The 19,312-nt window shown below is 35.3% G+C and overlaps 1 protein-coding gene across 1 annotated transcript in view; it reads right to left on the reverse strand.

Moving 5' to 3' along the window:
* Positions 1-14,187, reverse strand: part of LUZP2 (leucine zipper protein 2) — a 422,350-nt gene extending 408,163 nt beyond the window's left edge. The window contains exon 1 of the mRNA XM_031459867.2: positions 14,170-14,187. The gene's annotated coding sequence lies outside the window, so the exon portion shown is untranslated. The remainder of the gene's footprint in view (positions 1-14,169) is intronic.
* Between the last annotated feature and the right edge of the window lie 5,125 nt (positions 14,188-19,312).

Raw genomic sequence — 19,312 nt, forward strand, 5'->3', positions numbered from 1 at the left:
TCATGTCCATCAATAGCCACAATAACTATCTCAGGAGTAACTACCTAGACTTCTCCATCATGATTGAAACCATGGATTTTCAACTGATAATTGAGAATGAGATTCTTGCAATCTTTCTGAAACAAAACAGAGGAGCATGTTTCTAAAGCTGATGTAAGCCATCAACAGAAACAAAAGAGAGCAAGTTGACACTTGAAAAAGGTAGAGCAGAGCAAAGCAATAAACCTAGGTCCTTGGATGTCACCATATGAGAGTGCTGGATTAAACTGATGCTGATGGTTACTGTACTGTTAAATTGGCAGGTCACTCGGGCTAGTTAATTCCCTTCATTGTTAAAGCCATTTTCTGTTGATTTCCCTTTTGCATACAACTTAAAGCTAAGACAAATTTGAACATTATGTTACTGCCTCAGCTTTCAAAAATGTTGCTTTTTCTTACACACAAAAGCAGGTAAAAACATTGTCTAATTTATAGTATAAGTTATAGTCAGAAAAATTTTAATTTATAACAAAACGTTTAAAGTTGTTTTATTGACTTTAACAGTGTATCTTGTTATTGATTTTTTCCTTCTGACTCTTTGCAGTCCAAGACATGCTAAGCAGCAGTTTTTCTCAAATGAGATGGCTGAAGATGGTAATGAAATTTCCAAATGCCCTTTTCGTTGTGATTAAGGAGCAGGGAAGTGCAGGACCTCAATATCTGTAGATCACTTTGACTGATCACAGATGAAAACACCCTTTTCTTAAGACTGAAAATTACCACCCAAAGTTGAGGACACTTGTTTAGATTAATGACAAAACGACTAATGGAGACTGGTCAAATATATACATGTTCATATTTAGAAGAAAATCCATAAAGGAGATTTGCTGGGTTGGATAAAACCAGTAAGTGAAGTGTTCAGCTGAGACCATAACCTACCTCACCAGGAAGCTAAAAGCAGCCAAATAAAGGCAGAAGTGGCTTGTGCTTGGAATGGAGCCCCTAAGCCCTACCAACATAAACATGGAACCTGGAAATCTCAGAATGTCAGATTACAGGGTAGAAATTTGAATCTTTAAAATAAAATGTAATAGGTTTTCAATAATCTAGTAAACAGATGTCAATTTTAAGTGGTGATGCATAAATGACTCAGCATGCAATCTGAATATAAAGGAGGCATGATAAGCTGAAACGGTAAGGTTTGAAATACCTTGGAAGACATACATATAAGCCCAGACAACAGTGTAATTTAAGGACTTCAGTCCCACCCTTTCTACTAGATTTCTCGTGGCCAATTTTCATATACAATATGTATTTTGTGAATCTGATACCCATGTCCTTTCTTTCTCCTCCTTCATCATTCTTTAACAAGCATCTGTTATCTGAAGCACGTCATTCCTCTTGACCCTTTAAGTTTTAGGCTGTGGTTGTATTGGATCAGATGAGGGTAGAAGTTATGGAGTAAATGTGGGTGGAGGGTTCTGTGTTACCAATATTTCCAGAGGTGCTTATATAGTATTTTCTCAGTTTAAATTTTTTTCATACAGCACAATTCATTTGTTTAAATGTACAGTTCTTTGAATTTAGACAATTGTATGCAGTTGTGTAACCACAGCAAACAAGGTACAGAATATTCCATCAGCCTCAAAAATTCCCTAATGCTGCCCCATTTCAGTCAACTCCTCATCTTCACATCTAAGCAGGAAGCCACTGATCTGTTTTCTGTTCTTACAGTTTTACCTCTCCAAAAATTCACATACATGGACACATATAGTATGAAGGCTTTTGATTCTGGCCTTTTTTTTTTTTTAACTTATTTGCAGTCCATCTATGTCATTGCATGTATCAGTAGTTTATTTCTTTTGAATGCTAAGTTATAGTTCAAATAGTTCAAACATATTTCATTATATTGATGTACCACATTTTGTTTATCCATTCAGTAGTGGAACAGCATTTGGCTTGTTTCCATGGTTTGGTGATCATGAATAGAATTGCTAAACACACTGAATTACATGTTTTTGTATGAATATACATTTTCTTTTCAATTAGGTAAATACCTCAGAATGAGATTTCTTGCAAGCAGAGTAAGCATATGTTTAATTGCATAAAAAAAAATACTGTTTTCTAGAAGAGCTGTACCATTTTTCATTCCCATTGTCAACAGATACAAGAGTTTAAGGTGTTATGTATTCTTGTCAACACTCATTTTCTCAGTTTTTCTTTTCTTTTGAGTTTTAAAATATTCTAATAAATATGTAGTAATATATTTTCATGTGCTTATTTCCCATTTGTATAGCTTCTTTGAAATATGTAGTCAAATATTTTGCTTTTTTGTTATTGGTCAGTTTGTTTCCTTCTTTTAAGAGTTTTAAGAGTTCTTTTCATAGTCATTATACAAATATTTTGTCAGGTGTTTGATTTGCAAATATTTTTCCCAATCTGGTATATGTACTTTATTTTTCTTAACATTGTCTTTCAAAAATTAGAAATTTTAGTTTTTATAAATTCAATTTATAAACGTGCTTATTTATTGAGTGTGATTTTTATGTTTTATCAAAGAACATTTGCCTAACCCAAGTCCACAAAGATTTTTCCCATATTTTCTTTAAAAAGTTTAAAGAAAGTTTAAATAGTTATAGATTTTTCATTTATGTCTATGATCCACTTTGAGTTAATATTTTATAAGGTACAGAATAAGGTTGAGGTCCATTTTTTAAGGCATATTCAAATTCTCCAACATCATTTGTTGAAAAGACTGTTCTTTTTCGTTGAATTGCCTTTGCACCTCTGTCAAAAATCAATTAAATCTATATCTGTGGTTCTATTTGTAAACTCTTTATTCTGTTCCATTAATGTATTTATTATTTTGCCAACATTACACTGTATTGGTAACTTTAGCGTTAGTAAAAGCCTTGAAAACAGATAGTGTGATCTTCAAATTTTTTTCTTCATTTTAAAACTTTTTTTGTCTATTATAATTCAATTTCTGTCCATATAAAGTTTGAGTTAGGTTGCTGATATCTACTAAAATGTATGATGGGAATTTGATTAGTACTAGATTGAATCTATAGATTATTTGGGGGATAAATTACATCTTTTCAATACTGGATCTTCTGATTAATAAAGACAGTGTATCTATTCATTAGTTTAGCTCTCCTTTGATGTGTTTCATCCATGTCTCTGGTTTTCAGCAGAAAGATCTTATACATATTTTATTACCATATATGTCAGTATTACATTCATTGCCATCTTATTATAAATGGTAGAGTTTTCCTTCTTGATTTTATTTCCAACTGTTCATTGCCAGTAAATTAAAAGGAAATTGACTTTTATATACTGACTTATGTCCTGTGAATTTTATAACCTCAATTATTATTTGTTTATTTCAAATCTTTATAGTTAATATTTATTTTCCGGCCTGGAAGTATTCTGTACTGGAAGTTGTACAATGCTGAACAAGAGTTCTGGAAACAAACACCCTTATCCTGTTCCTGACCTTAGAGGAAAGTATTCATTTATATTTTTTTCACTATTAAATTGTGGCACCTGTAAATTTTTTTAGATAACTTCTATCAGTTTATAGAAGAATCCCTATATTCCTCATATGTTGACAGTATTTTTCATGAATAGATGTTTTCAGTCAAATACTTCTTTTTCTGTCTATTGAGGTAACAATGTGATTTTTTCTTCTATATTTTATAGATATGGTGAATTACAGTAATAATTTTCAAATACTGAACCAGCCTTACATTCTTATCATGTACATTCTTGGTTATAACAGTTAAATATAGCTAGATTCAATTTTTGAAATTTACATTCAGAAGAAATATTTGTCTATGGTATCCATTAGTTGAAAATGTTTTGTCTGGTTTTTTTTTGTTTTGTTTCTTGGTATCAGAATTTATAGCCCTCAAAATATAAGTTAGTAAATATATCCTTCTTTTGTATATTCTGGAGAAGTTTCTGTAGACTTAGTACTATTTCCCCTGAAATTTTTGGTAGAATTCATTAGTGAAGTCATCTGGAGGTTTTTTGGGGGGCAACGTGCTTTCTAACAAAAAAGGTAACACCTATTCAGGCTGTCCTCTTTATTCTAAGTGAGTGTTGCTAGTTTGAGTCTTCAAGGATTTGGTTCATTTCAACTAAATTGTTGAATTCATAGCCATAAAACTGCTCTTTATACTCCCTTATTACCTTTTAAAATGTGTAGTATCTATAGTGATCCCCATCTTTCATTTCTTACGTAAATAATTTGTCTTCTCTTTGTTTTTATGGTCAGTTTATCTAGAGTTTTATTTATGGTGTTTATTGTTTTAAAGAATTTTTAATTTTCCTTTTTTATTGCTTTCTGTTCTTAATATATTATTTTCATATTTTTATTGTTTTCTTTCTTCTGCTTGCTATGTGTTTCTCCTCTTTTGTGCAAGACTTAAAGTAGAAACTTATTATTGATATGAGACTGCACTTCTTCTCTAACATGAGTGTTTGATGTCATTGATTTCTCTCTAAGCACTAGTTCAGTTGTAACCCATATATTATGATATGCTGTATTTTAATTTTTACCCACTTCAAAATGTTTTCTAAATTCCCTTGTAGCTACCTCTTTGATCCATGAGTTACCTAGAAGTATATTATTTAATTTCCAAGTGTGTTACATTCTTGTTATTGATTTCTTGTTTAACTCTGTCATGGTTAGAGAACTGTAAGATTTCAGTTCATTTAAGTTTGATACAGTTTATTTTAGTATCCATATTATGGTCTAATTTGTGAAATTATTCATGTGCACTTGAAAAAAATGTACATGTACTCTGATGTTGGTAAGAGTGAAGTGTTTTCTCATTATCAATTAAGTCAGATTGATTGATTATGTTTTTCAGGTCTTCCACAGGCTTGCTTATGTCTTTCTACTTTTTTATTTACCATTGAAATATGGATGCTGAAATCTCCAAGTAAAATTGTGAATTTGTCTGTTTCTTCACTCATTCTATCCATGTCGCAGGACAATGATGAAATTAAAGGTGTAGCTATACAATAGATGTTAGATAGTCAAAGTATTCCCTAAGACAGAGAAAAGGAGATAATTACAAAATAAAAAAGCAAAGAAATAAATTTAAAAAGAAAAGTTTTCAGTGTCAAACTGTTTCAAGTGCTGAAGAAACTATTAGGCTAAAAACTCTAGAGATTCAAGTAGACTTAACACACTTGAGTTGTCATTTTTTATAAAAGCAATAAGGACTGAGGACACTGAACAACCTCCCAAGGAGGATATATTCCTCAGTATCTACTACAGATATGACAAGGCAGAGAAAGGAGATGGAAAAAACGCTCATAGATTGTAGTCAACTGTCATAGAGGGAAATGAGCAAGGGACTCATTATAAAAAGCACAATCTGAGTCTAGTAATGGACCACTCTCACCTCCAGGATAGGAGGAATTCACATACATTTTTATAAAAATATAAATTCCAGTATATGCTAAGGTCCAGGTATTAAATCAAGGACTTATAATTATATGCCCTTGTTTTTAGGGCATGTAAAACACAAGCAGCCTTGCTCAATTTACTGCAGTTTCAAAATTGCCTTAGAAATTGAATGTAAAAATATTGGTATTTCAATTAATTTAACCACTGACTGATTTGCATTTCTGAAAGACTTGCAAAATATGTGTTTTTATAAAACTAAATATGTTTAAAATTTGAAGTTTATTAAATATGTTCAAGTCATAGCAAATCAGGATATATTTCTTTCACGGGTATGGTTAGTCCATAATAATTCATATTTGGATGGAAGGGTTATCTTAATTAAGGCAACATTCTTAATATTGTGAAAGTAGAAGTAGGAAAAATGATTGTCAAATAAAAAATTCACAGTTTCTAGCTTCCTTATTGTTGTTCCCTTAAGACATACATTTTTATTTTATATATTCAAAACACTGTCCCCAGTTACACATTTCCTCCAAAGAGAAAGGTCAAAGATGAGGTTTCCTTGGGCTGCTTTTTCTCCATCTGGAAATCTTAAAGCTGATCTTTATGGATATTTTAAAAATACTGTCCTCCAAATGTTCTGTAATGCTCAAATGGATCTTTCTTTGGAGTCTGGAACTAAATTTATTGTATATTTGATGTATAAAAATCATTTTTTTAAATGTGCCTATTCACAGATCATTCTTCTCATTTAATTCAAAGACTTCCACAGAGACCATACCTAATATTTGCAGGTGATCTCATTTTTTTTAACCATAATTTGTTGTAAAAGGTAAGAGCTGTTAATTCTATAAACACCAACAAATGACATGACTTCTTCATATTATGTCATATGTAATTCCCTCTGTAATTCAAGGGGACTTAGATATTATATTAACCATTCTACAGAGGAGAAAATTAGGTCCAGACTGAGTAAATGATTTGCCCAAGATTACATGAAAATTTTACTTCCACTGCTTAGACTCAAAATCTTTGATCTACTGCCTGTATCATGCTGCTCCCCGTAACACAAAGCTTGACACAAAGACAATTAATCCATCATATGTTTGGACTCCCAAAACTGGTTACTTTCTGTGAACTGCACCAAATATGGAGTAGTATTCCAATAATCACTGTGTATGGTACACAACTCTAGTACACAATTGACATGTGCACTGAATGCACTGCTACTTTCAAAATCTGCAGATATTCACAATAGCAACTTCCTTCTAGATTTTCTCAAAGCACCTCTCCTTTCCTGTATTGTCCAAAGCAACTGTGCTTTGGTCCTTTTCCAGATAATCTGTAGTGTGGTTTCCTACACAGGCTATGACAGTTTACAGGCAAAGTTTATGTTAGAGACATATTAGTTCTTTTTTTCCCTGAAGGTCCTTTTAGGGAAAATGTGCCATATTTAAGGGGAAAAAAATGAGTCATAAATAAAAACCAACAGTAGAATGTTTAATTTGGAAAAATAAAAGGCTATTTTTTTCTCTGGACTAATTCATTTTAGATTGATAAAATGTGGCTTATGGAGTGAGTGAGTAAATTTCAAGTTTGCATCAGGTGGAACAGATCTATGCCTTCAGCAAAGAAACAAACAGCAATGAGTAGTGTAACACATCACAGAAGGCAACACAGCAAAGGCCACTGCTGAGCAAAGTGAACTACAAGTATCTAACAATTGCATAAATCGTTTGTTTATACCATTTCAAGAAGTGTTTTGGTATATACTGTGAAAATTTTTCATGCAGAGTGACATATCTTCCAGCTCATTTTGTGAATGTGTGGATATTTCAAATTATCAGTATGTTTTTTGCCTCCACTGACAGATTATAAACTCATCCTGCATTAGTGCTCTAAAAGAATGGAATACATGGGACAAATTGTGATGATGCTAAAATATTTGATCCACTCTTCAAATGGCTACAACTTAGCTGTTTAAAACCATGTTGGGTTCATTTTGCCTCAAGTAAATTGACAAAACAGACTTATCAGTCACAGAAAACATTAACAAAAATGTTCTACCAAGCTGAGAACTGAAAGGATAATCTGTCTTTCAAGTAGGTAATGTTCAAGGTCTTGGTGTCAAGAAGGCAAATATCACAAGCGGTTGCCCCTTATGTAGGCTGGAATGAGCTTCTTTTTCTTGCATTAGTGACAAAGCAGAGAAGTATCATTAAGTGTTTGTTTGCATAATGAGCACAATTCTGACCCAAATGAAGAATGTCCTGAAGTCTCCTATATTCATCTGGAATTACTAACCACTGTCCTAGAGGGAAGATGGTGGTACAAAATGTGTCTTAGGCCACTCAGGCTGCTGTAACAACATATCACACACTGAGTAGCTTATAAACAACAGACATTTGCTTCTCACAGTTCTGGAGGCCAGAAGTCTGAGATCAGGTTGCCTGCATGGTCAAGTTGTGTGTCTGGTGAGGAAGGATTTGCTTCCTGATTCATGAACAGCTGTCTTGTTGCTGGGTCCTCACATGGTGGAAGGGGTGAGGGAGTTATGTGAGGGCTCTTTTGTAAGGGCACTGATCGCATGCATGGGGGCTCCTCCCACTCAACTGCAAGCATCCAGACATCAGAGATGGTAAGGTAAGTATTTCTGTTCATCACTCTATCTCTTGTTTCTCATGTAGTAGGAAGCACGTGGTAAGGGCTTATTTTTTTAAAAAAAAAAAAGTAATAGTCAAATAATGATGAAAAAAGTAATGACCATTTGTATAATGGAAATTTTCAATAAATGCAATGGCATAGGTTCCATTAGGGAGGGGACTCCAATACGAGATTTGATTTGCTGAGTAGACAAGTGAGGCCAGGCAGGTATAGCAGCACATAAACAAACGGAGGTCTGCAATCACAGCAAACTGCAGCTCTACCAGCAGTGTAGGACGGCTGAAGCATGACATTGAGGTGTACAGTGCCAGGACATGATTTGAGACAGGTAATAGCAACTGGCTTTTGAACAGCCTCCTATACCGTCTACAAAGTTCCCATTTATGTCTTAGGAAGCATTGAACAATTGCTATCAGAAGAGTGACAGGATTAATTTCATGTGAGGAAAAGCAGATTTGTGGTGGTTTTAGGGGTAAGCAACTGCTAGCTAGCCTCATATCCAAACATTATCTGCCTAAATACGTGGACTCTGAAGTCAAATCAGTTATATCTCTCTGGTGAGTTATATGCACATAAACAAAAGAGCATACATTCATAATATTCCTGGAGCTCAGAACTGTTCCTAGTTTCCTTAGTATTTCATCTAGAGTGCTCTCTTAATTTATAATTTTATAATATGTTGCACATTGGAAGTATAAATATAAGCCCATAAAATTCTTATGGCATATAGTGTGACTCTATCCATTGATCTGATTCACATCACCTGCCTGGAACTAAATTTTCTCTTCACATATTTATCACAGAGATTTTTAAACAGTATCTTGTACCCGGGTGTAAGCACTCTTTAAGCACTTCACTTCTAAGTAAGCAACAAGGTAATGAGAAAGTTAAGATTCATCATTGTTTAAAATATTGATATTTCTGTACTAAAACACTCCCTAAAATATAGATGTACATTTTCACCCTGGCATGCTAATAAAAAATAAGAAAACACTCTGGGTAGAAAATTAGAGTATGTGTTTATTGCTTTTTTATGACAGTGGCTAACTTAAAATTAATCTCACACTTGATTACCTGAAGAGAATGTCTAGTTGAAGGAATCATGGCATCCTGTTGCTAGAATCTAATTAAATGATGAGATATCTATCAGATACATGCAAGTCCTTCTTCTAAGTATTATAGTGTTAAAATGAAAAAAAGCACATTGTTGGTGTCATAAAAGAGGCCAAGGGAAAAGAAAATTACTACAGTAAATGTGGTTGCTCATGTAACAGACAAATACAGATTGCCACAGAGTTATTTAGTTTAGAAAAACTCCCATGAGAAGTGGTGTCTGTGCCAGGGTGCCAGGCTAAAGGCATGAATAGGAATCCATCAGATGGAGCCCAAGTGAAAAAATATAACAGTGGAGTTATGGGGATGGGGGAATGAATGCAAGGATAAAAGAAGCACAAAGAGAGAGAGAGTGTGTTTGTGTGTGTGAGAGAGAGAGAGACAGAGACAGAGAGAGTGAGTGAGCAGAATGAAAAGTTAGGTTAGAGCCAAGCATGAAGGATCTTGGATGCCTTGCTTCAGGACATTTTTAGAAAGACTGAGCATTTAGGAGGCAGATAAAGGACAGGACTTAAGACAAATTTTTATGGTAGATTTTTTAAAATATGAAGATTATTGGAGGGGGTAGAAGCAAAAATGATGTTGTGATCAAGCCCAAATAATAAGATTGATGATGATGTTATAACTCAAGACCTCAGAAAATACACTTATAAGAGCAGATGAGATGGGATAATAAGAAGAAAGACCTTAGAGATCACCAAGGCTTACCAATTTTTATCCATATTCCTTTAGATCTGTTCTAGAAACAAAAGAACTTGCTGAAGTTATGCAAACAGTGATGACTTAAATGCATAGCCTGAGGCTAGAAAATGGGCAGTCAGATTTAAATCCTACTTTGTAAATAAATGTGCAAGCAAGCAAATCAGAGCTGGAGGAATTTTGGTAAGTCTTGCACATACTGTTAAAGGACAAATGGCTGCACAAAATTTGTGTGTCAGACACAAATGATACCTTCTCTTAAGGATTACCAAAATCCTCTAAACAAGGACAACATTAACATACAGTTATCCCTCAGTATCCACAGGGGATTGGTTCCAGGCCCCCTGTGAATACCAAAATTCAAATGAAAACGACATAGCACAGTTGGCCTTCTGTATCCATGGTTCCACATGCACAGATTCAACAAACAGAATATAGAATCTGCAGATATGGAGCACTGACTGTAGACTATTTGGTGATCATTGTATTTTCAGACTGGACATTAAATTAAATAATATTTCTTTGGACAGTTTGATTAATCTATGAATTAATGAGCATTCCCTCTGACATGTGGCATTTGCAACTGCACATTGTTCTCAGTGTTGTAAAAAGTACATTGTAGGTGCTCAATAAATATGAGAGGAATGAATGCATGACTGAATGACTTTATCTGCCCAGATGTTTTCTGCAAATTATTACAAATTCAAAACATTCCAAAGTATAGAAACAGAGATTTTTTTTTTAATGTGACCTACACTTACCTATTTTTATAATTACTTCACCATTTCAGTTGATATTAATGGTATAATTCACTAAAGTTCCATGTTATGCTTGCCAGTATCTGAACTCATCTCCAACCCTGAGTTTTCAAGAATTACTGTGGTTGATGTGCTGATGGGAAGACTAATATACCCTCTGTGAGTCTAGCTTGGTTACAATCTAGTGGGTCTCAAGAAGGACATACATTTTCTTTCAAGAATCAAACCCACCCATACATGTGACTCTGTGATACACACAAAAGTTTGTGGCAATTCTCTCACACCTGGAGGGCTGGATTTGTTGTAACCGGACAAAACTCTTCAGTTCTTGGGGAATTTGATGTCATCATATGCATACCCTGGTAACCCTGAGCTAGAGGCTGTAAAATGTGAACTGTAGTAGAAAGAAAACATAAGCTTTGGCCCCTCAAGGTAATCTAAGTTTGCTTGTATCTTGGCTTTGCCACTTATTAGATTATTATTCAAGACATTGTTTTGTCCATTCATTCAACAAATACTTCCTGAGTGCCAACTATGTGCCAAGCACTACTCTTGTCTCTGCCCATGTAATAACAAATCAAACATATTCTCTAGCCTCAAGGAGATTACATTCTTGTGGAAGAAATAGATAGCAGTTTAAAATAATTTCATAGGTATTGCCATGAAAAAAAATCATATGATAGACATTGGTGCATATGGTGGAGAAAAACAGTATACAGAAAATTAGGCACGCAGTATATGAGGCAATATATTGTGTCTGCATAAGAACATATTTTCTTCAAGCAGTTACCAGTTAAAATAAAGTCAGAATAATGTGAAGAATGAAGTAAACAATTAATTAAGTAAACACGTTTCTTTGCGCATAAAGTTGGGATTATAATCTACTCTGTGAACTTTCTGCAGATTAGAAAAAATTAGAATATTGCATGTGAGTCTTGTGGTTTGGCATATATTAGGACCTTAAAGAAGTAACATCATATTAAGATGATATTTGCGATAGCAGTTGATGATGGCATTACAACTAGTAGTCAGTATTTTAAAATAGTAGGTCTTAAAAGGGGGGTATTATTATTTGGAGAAGTGGTTTGGAGCAGAAGCTTATTTGGAATCTGTTTCCAGAACTATGGTCCTCTTTTTCAGAGTTTCTCCACCTGTCTGGAATCTTACAAAACTTACTGGTCTCAGCATGGAACCCACCCTCTTTATCATGTTTTCATACCCTGAGCTGACCTGATTGGCTATAGATGTGATGATTTTGTCCTGTGAAACCCTGGATTGACCTGGCTCTGTTAAATGAGAGTTATGTTATAGAACTACCTTATTATTGAAGCCCAGATCCTTCGTACCTCCAACAATTTACTGGCCTTTTAGTGGCAAACTTTCAATACTGAGTGTCTCCTTTTTATCTGCAGTTCATTTATTTTGTTGTCTGGAACACATTTTTAAGTGCAAAGGGCAGCCTAGGGTGGTAGAGAGAGCACATGTTTGAGATTACTTGAATGTTCAATAAAATGGAACAAGATAAGAAAATTATATGAACTCTGGATGAGAAAGTGCAAGGTAAAGTGCAGCTGAGTGATTCAAAGCTGCATATGCCTGCCCCACACAGTACACAATCATAATGAAATTATATTTAAGCCAGACGTATAGAGAGCTTTAACAGAACTAGGAAAATCAAAGGTGGGTCATCCTGATTAAGCGTAACATTTTTCTTTTTTAATAAGTTGTTGGTATTCAGTTTTGGAGTCTGAGCTGAATTATTCAAGACAAGAGTGGCTAAGTTCAGCCAGAAGCAGTCTTCAGTTATAGAACATGTCCTTTTGTCCCCAACAGGGTGCACTCTTTGCTTATAAACCAGGGACATATTTTCAAGAATTTAATTTTAAAGAATGCCAGATTAGTAGTTTACCTGCCACGCTGATATTCAGGGCTGAAGACCTAACTCTAGAGTATTCTCTTTTAATTTTTAGGTAAACTAAGCATAAAAATGTCGAGTCCCAATGAAACTCATATGAGGCAATAGCTGCTTAGTTTTTGACAATAGCAGTCAGTGATTCCCTCTCTCTTCTTTATTATTGCTTATTTCCTGCTCCAAGAACTGTGCCTGGCATCCAAAAGGTAATCAGAATATTTAGTGTATTCTTGCAGAGTAGTTAGAACATAAACAGGAATGGAACTTAGTTAACGTGGTGTCATGCAAACAAAAAGAGAGAGGATTATAGTGACTATTAATGCACGACAGATTTTTTTCTATTATTTTATCTATTCTTTTAGAAAAAAACTTTTTTGAATCAATTCATTTAGAAATTGTTCCCAATTATTGTCTGTCTTCTATGTATACACAATGTGTATGTAATAAAATAAAATTATTCTAAAATTTGGAAGAAATTTTAAAACTGACCTAAATTACATTAAACTAAATATAACATTTTCAGGTTTGCATAGCATCTTTAAAATTCTCTTTCCCACAGATATTCATGCTGTGGGAAAGAGAATTTTAAAGATGCTATGCAAACCCCTAGTATTGTTTTTCTTGCTGATAAATCACGACCAGAATTATTCTTCAAAATATCTGGGAAGTAAATAATGATGTTATTTTACAGCTGGGCCTGAGAAAGAAGAGATGCCATCTGTAGAATCAAAATTAACATTTACTATTGTGAATTTCACACTATAAAATAGAGCGTGAACAGAAAAAGTGGCAATAAAAAACTAAATGCTTTGATATACCTTATTTGGCTTAGGTAGAAAAATATATTTGCTCATAAATACTTTTCTCTGGCTGGCAACTATAGTATGAAAGGGGTTGTGGCCAACTAGAAGTTGCGTGTCACACAATGTATACATGAGGAGGAATCTTACAGATTGTTGGGTAATGTTGAATAAAGAAAGCAAGACGCAGATAAATATACACTCCATTTCTATGGAGATTTCAAAACATGCAAAATTCAATGATACTCTTTTAATGGACACGTGTGATAAATCTGTTTTAAACAGGCAAAGGAATAATAAAAAAATTAAAAAAGCAAATTCAAGATAACGGCTGTTTCTTGATAGTGCAGACAAGAGGATGAGATGAGACTGAGGATTATAGTAGAAGAATATTACTTCTTAAAGTTAGATGAGTTCAGGTTCAAGATGGTGATATACGAAGGTCCTAAACTTATTTCTTCCCAAGAACACTCCAAATTTACGGTTACATAGGGAACAACTTTCTCGGGAGGAAAAAAAAACAAAACTAAAATCTGGCTGAGCAACACCTATGCATTGGGCAAAGGAGAGCAGGCCCACGGGGAAGCAGGTGGGAGAGGCGGGGCCACAGTCCTGCCTGAACCCCCACCCCTCGTGCAGCGACCCACCCACAGTCCCAAAGACGTGAGGAAACTCAAAACGCAGAGCTTCTTCCTGAGGCGCAAAGGGCTTAACAGGCGTTCAAAGCATTTAGCTTTGAAAAGCACCAGAACTTGTGACCCAGAGACCCACACATCTGTGGCAACCTGAGGAGGCTCCGAGGGCTCCGGCGCAGGGACTCACCTGCGGGGCCCAGCGAGGAAGCGGCAGATCCAGGTGCGTGTGGAAAAGGCTCCTTTGCGTGTCTCGGAGTGTCAGCCGGAGGGCAGACGTCTGATTTGACACCCACTCGGCGCCGCTGGGATACTCTCAGAGCGCAGAGACTGGCCGGCACCATCTTGCTGCGCTCCAGGGCGCCAGAATCCTCCCCGGGGAAGCTGTTACGCATGTGCGGTGCCTCGGTTTTACGTCTGGTGCCTGGATTTTACGTCGGGCCCCCGCTCTTTTGCGGCAGCCCAGGGCCCACCTCTCCATCGCCTGGCACAGTGGCGGTCCTGCAGGTCTGTGTATATTGGCCGCCTGAGGGTCTGGTTTCCAATCCGCCTAAATCTAGATGCTGACCGAGAGCCTCCCCTTTGGGGCACTGGCAGATCTTCGCAGGCGCTCCACTATTGGGAGCCACTAAAAATAAAACAGGTTGTGAGAGACAATCATGAGCTAAGACAAGATTGAAGGATAGATTTCTCTTCTACACGAGGCCACTCCTTCGAGACTGGGACAGGTGGCTCTTTTATCGAATGCATAGAAACCAAGACAGAGGGTCAAGAAAAATGAAGAAACAAACATGTTTCACACGAAAGAACAAGGTAAAACCTGAGGGAAAAAAATTAGTGCACAGAAAAAAATTAGTGTTTATGTTATTATTAGACTTACCAATAATGTGCAACTTTATGTTTAAATTACTTTACATATCTAAGTGATATATATGTAATCTACTTTATGTATTTACTATATTACTTTATATATTTACTATGTGACTTTGTATAATTAAATGTAATAAGCCAATACATTAAATTAAAACATGATTTTAAAAATATCAATGCATTTATGGACATTATAATAATTAGAAGATGATTTAATGGTATAAAATTTTCCTAAGAAGTTTCCAGTCCTGGGACTTAAAAAAAATAAATCTAATTTAACTTCTTCTCTATCAACATTACCAATATATCTGTGTCATGAGATTAAAGAGAACTTTAATTCCTAAATATGAGAGATTTTTGTATGTGTAATGACAAAAGACTACTTGGGGAAGCCCAATAATGTACCTCATTTAAGAAAACATGTGCTTCATTTTTACACTTTTCTAACACTTTCATCTCCCCAAAACAATTATTTTCACAATTTTTCTAAATGTGAATCTATGATTTTACAATTAAGAATTAATGGAAATAAAAGAAAGTAAGGCCCCTCTCTGATAACAATTTAACCTCGAGTTTTCTGATTTCAGTCACTACATCTCTAAAAAGAGAAACTTGGTCTGATAGATGTCATTAATCTCCAAAGTTTTGTGATCTAAACTGAGAAGCCTTGAGTTTAATATTTAGTCTTTCACCTTCTCTTCATTCTCATATGGTGTTCTAAGAAACATTTATCAAAATTTGTTTTGCTTTCCAGAATGAAGCAAAAGGTGTGGAAAGCATATTTGTCACTGGATAGCTTCAGAGGACACAGTGTTCTCCAATCACATCTCACATCAATGCACATGTCTTCTTAAGTCCATTAGCTGGAGAAATGGAATAGAGAACAACAAGAACAAAGGTCAGGCTCACAATTCGTGTCTGTGTTTGCTCTCTTCACCTTGTTAGTCTGGTATGTTCAACAGTTTCTAAGCCTTTTAGTTACTACTCAAGTGTACTTTGCTTTTTGGATAATGTGAGACAAGAAATCATTGAAGTGAGAGCAAGAAATCATTGTCAGCATCTCTGACAATGATAATTTCTTAATGTAGAATTGTATGTTCTATTTCTGTGTCTGTGTATCTGTGTGTATCAGCAGCAATGATGTGGGTGGGGAATAGAAACATTTTTATTTCACATCACATTAGCAATTTATATACCAAAATAAATGCTATAAAGAATGCAAAATATAATGGGCCATCTCATAAACTATTCTCCTGTGAGCTATTCTCCTGTGTTTTCCTAAGTTTCAAATCTAATACGAATTAGGAAATAGTCCTTACTAAGAGCATTCTACTCACAGGTGCTGCTTGGCATTTTAACACATGTGATCACATTTAATCTTTACAACAACTCTAACAAGTTGATATTATTACCAGAAAAAATAGATTAGGATTCTGCAGCTTAAATAACTTTCTCAAAGTCACAACTGGTAGTGACAAGCAGACTGTTGAATTCATGTCCAAGTCAAAAGTGTCTGCTTTCCCACTGATTCTGGGAACAACCAGTAACTTTAATCCTCTGAGCAAGGTCCCTTCAACATTTTTGTTCTGTAACCATGTGGCATTTGGATATTTAAAACTTTAATATAAATTCATAATTAGGAGAATAACTTCCATTGAACCTGCAGAATCATTACAGTTCATATTTCTTTGATCCTTAATGTGCACGCATTGCATTTCCAACAAGTTGTTTTTACTGATTTGAAAACGTGTTACTATTCCTGTTTGTGCTGCGAAATTATCCATGACAAGAAGACATTCTTGGAGCTATAGAGCTCACCTCCATCAACCTATCAGACAAGGGTGACTTAATCCAGCTTTAATAAATATAATAATCCTAGCCTTGACACTGAAACTAGTAGTGAAAGGAAGATCTAATTGTTTTTTAATACAGACATTCTGCTTCCCTGTTCCCCTCATCAGACTGTTAGCCTCTTGAGGAAAGAAACTGTCTTTTTTTTCTTTTTTGTCCCCAGTGCTTGCCACACTGCATGGCTTATAGTAGATGTTTAATGTTTAAATTACTCAATTAATACTGCTTGAGATGTTTCTGTGCATAAACTTGATTGAGGGAAAGTGATATTACTATATACAGTGATAAAGATTGGTGGTGTGAAATATTAGTAATATATTTAATTAATATATTAAGATTTAGTAGCAAAAGAAAGTATTGGGTGATCATTTAATTTGTCTCAGTTTATGTTTTCTCAATGTTCTGTGTAGCATTTTTCAACTGTTACTACTCTGATTTGATGAGTAATTTTATGTGTCAACTTGGATAGGCTATGGTACCCAGGGTAACCAATTTTTGGTGAAACACCAATCTAGGTGTTGTGGTGAAGATATCTGTTTAGATATGATTAACATTTAAATCAGCCGACTTTGAGTAAAGTAGATTGTTCTCCATAATGTGGGCCTCATCCAATCAGTTGAAAGTTTTTAAGAAAAAAAGATCAAGGTCCCTGAGGAATAAGAAACACTGCCTCCATGTTGCCTTTAGACTCAAGTTCCAACATCACCTCTTCCCTGGGTCTCTAGCCTGCCACCCTGCCCTGCAGATTTCAGGTTTACCAGCCCCTACAATCCTGTGAAACAATTTCTTAAAAATATCTATATCTACATCTATATATTTAGACAAACATACACACACACACATCCTCTTTGTTTTTTTTTTTTTCTCTGGAGAATCCTGACTTGTATACCTGCTATAGAGGTAATGTTTTGTCAGCCATATTCTTAGTCCTTTCTCAAACTTCATCTAGGACAAAAGCAGTAACTCTGCAGCCCTCTCCCTTTCTTCTTTCTTACGCCAGGCATCTTGAGAAGAAAACGTCTATCTGATATTTTCCCAAAGTAGAACAGGTATTATGGGACATATTGGTTTCTCTAAAACAAACTATTAGAAAGAAGACAGGCCTAGGATTTGAAGACCAGCTCCATCTCTCCTTGGCTACATAGCCCTGAGTAAAGTAAGCAGGGTTAATTATTTTTGAGACAGGGTTTATAAAGACATTAAAAAGATAATACATGAGAGGTAAGTTCCTTAATATGAGGTTAAAAATAAATGATCAATATTATTATTAGTTATTTCATCCAGTCAGTAAAATGAAATGTCAGTGAAAGATTTCCTCATACTTTACTACTGCTGCTACAGTTGTACTCCCTAAAATTCATTGCTCCTGACTTTGCTGGGTCATTTTACATGGATGTTTTTTAAACTCCCTTAGTAAAGGTAAAATAAGGTTGATGACTCAAGTTCAGGATTGTTTTCTGGAGCAGATAGTACACAGAAGAGTAAAAGATCACAAAGAAGATTCCAGTGTGTAGGAATTGTTTTGGTCCCACCTATTCCATTAGCATGAGTAATTGATTACTAACTGTGTTACACAGCTATGGATATTGACCGAGGACTTTCTGCGCTGTGTCACATTCTGTTGTAAATGTCTATTCTAAAGCCTTCTAGTTTAGCAGCTATCCCAGCAAGTCAGCAATGGTTTCTGTGCAGTCAGAATAGTTTGCAGCTGAATCCTTCTTTCTTGTTTGTAGTTTTCAGCTGAATCCCTCTTTCTTGTTTAAAGTTTATCGCCGTGGGCCACGCCTCCAGTCTCTTCAGGGCAGAGTGGCTCTTACAAAGCAAGGTTTACATCTGCCTCTGGCTCATCTGTCTCCGCATGCAGCTTTCACTCCTTCACCTGCTGTGATCCAAACTCTTGCAGAAAAATGCACTGGTATGATTCTTCTTCATGTGGATGTCTCAGCTCCACTGCTACTGCTATCATCCCTGCCTTATATCCTGCCTCAAATATGATGAAAGCAAACAGATGCAAAGACATTTACGACAAACAGAAAAGGTTTCCACCTTCATGACTGAATGGTATAACTTATGCATTAGCACAGTAAATATAACCTGTTTACTGAAATCTGAATTATGATCCTAAACTTCTGGCTTTAAAGCTGAGGCTTTTATGAGAAGTTGCTTCTCTAAACCTTGCTGGAAGCCATGGTATCACATCCATTGTTGGCTACGTATCCAGAAGATAATTAACACTTCGTTTCTTGCTAAATAGAACAAATTCTGTCTGGCAACGGAAGTGTTTGTCTCAGGGCATTTTTCCGTTCATTTTTGCGAAGGGGATGAGCACACTGCGACAAAGTGGGATCTTCTTAGGATATTCTGAGAAAAATGCTCCTTCTTGGTAAAAATGGAAAGTCATACAAAAAGAAACCCACTTAATTCCTGCTCCCTTCCTTTCTATCTGGGGTGCTGCCCTGTGAGAATATAATGCCTGGAGGTATAGCTGAAGTATTGGGACCATGAAGAAAGATACTAAAAATCTTCTTTCCACATTATGGAAAGATGTGATGTCTCTGAGTCATTCATCCTATTGCATCAATAGCATATTACTCAAATTTTGGGATGAATGC

Source organism: Camelus dromedarius, chromosome 12 (assembly GCF_036321535.1).
Source record: "Camelus dromedarius isolate mCamDro1 chromosome 12, mCamDro1.pat, whole genome shotgun sequence".
Lineage (NCBI taxonomy): Eukaryota > Metazoa > Chordata > Mammalia > Artiodactyla > Camelidae > Camelus > Camelus dromedarius.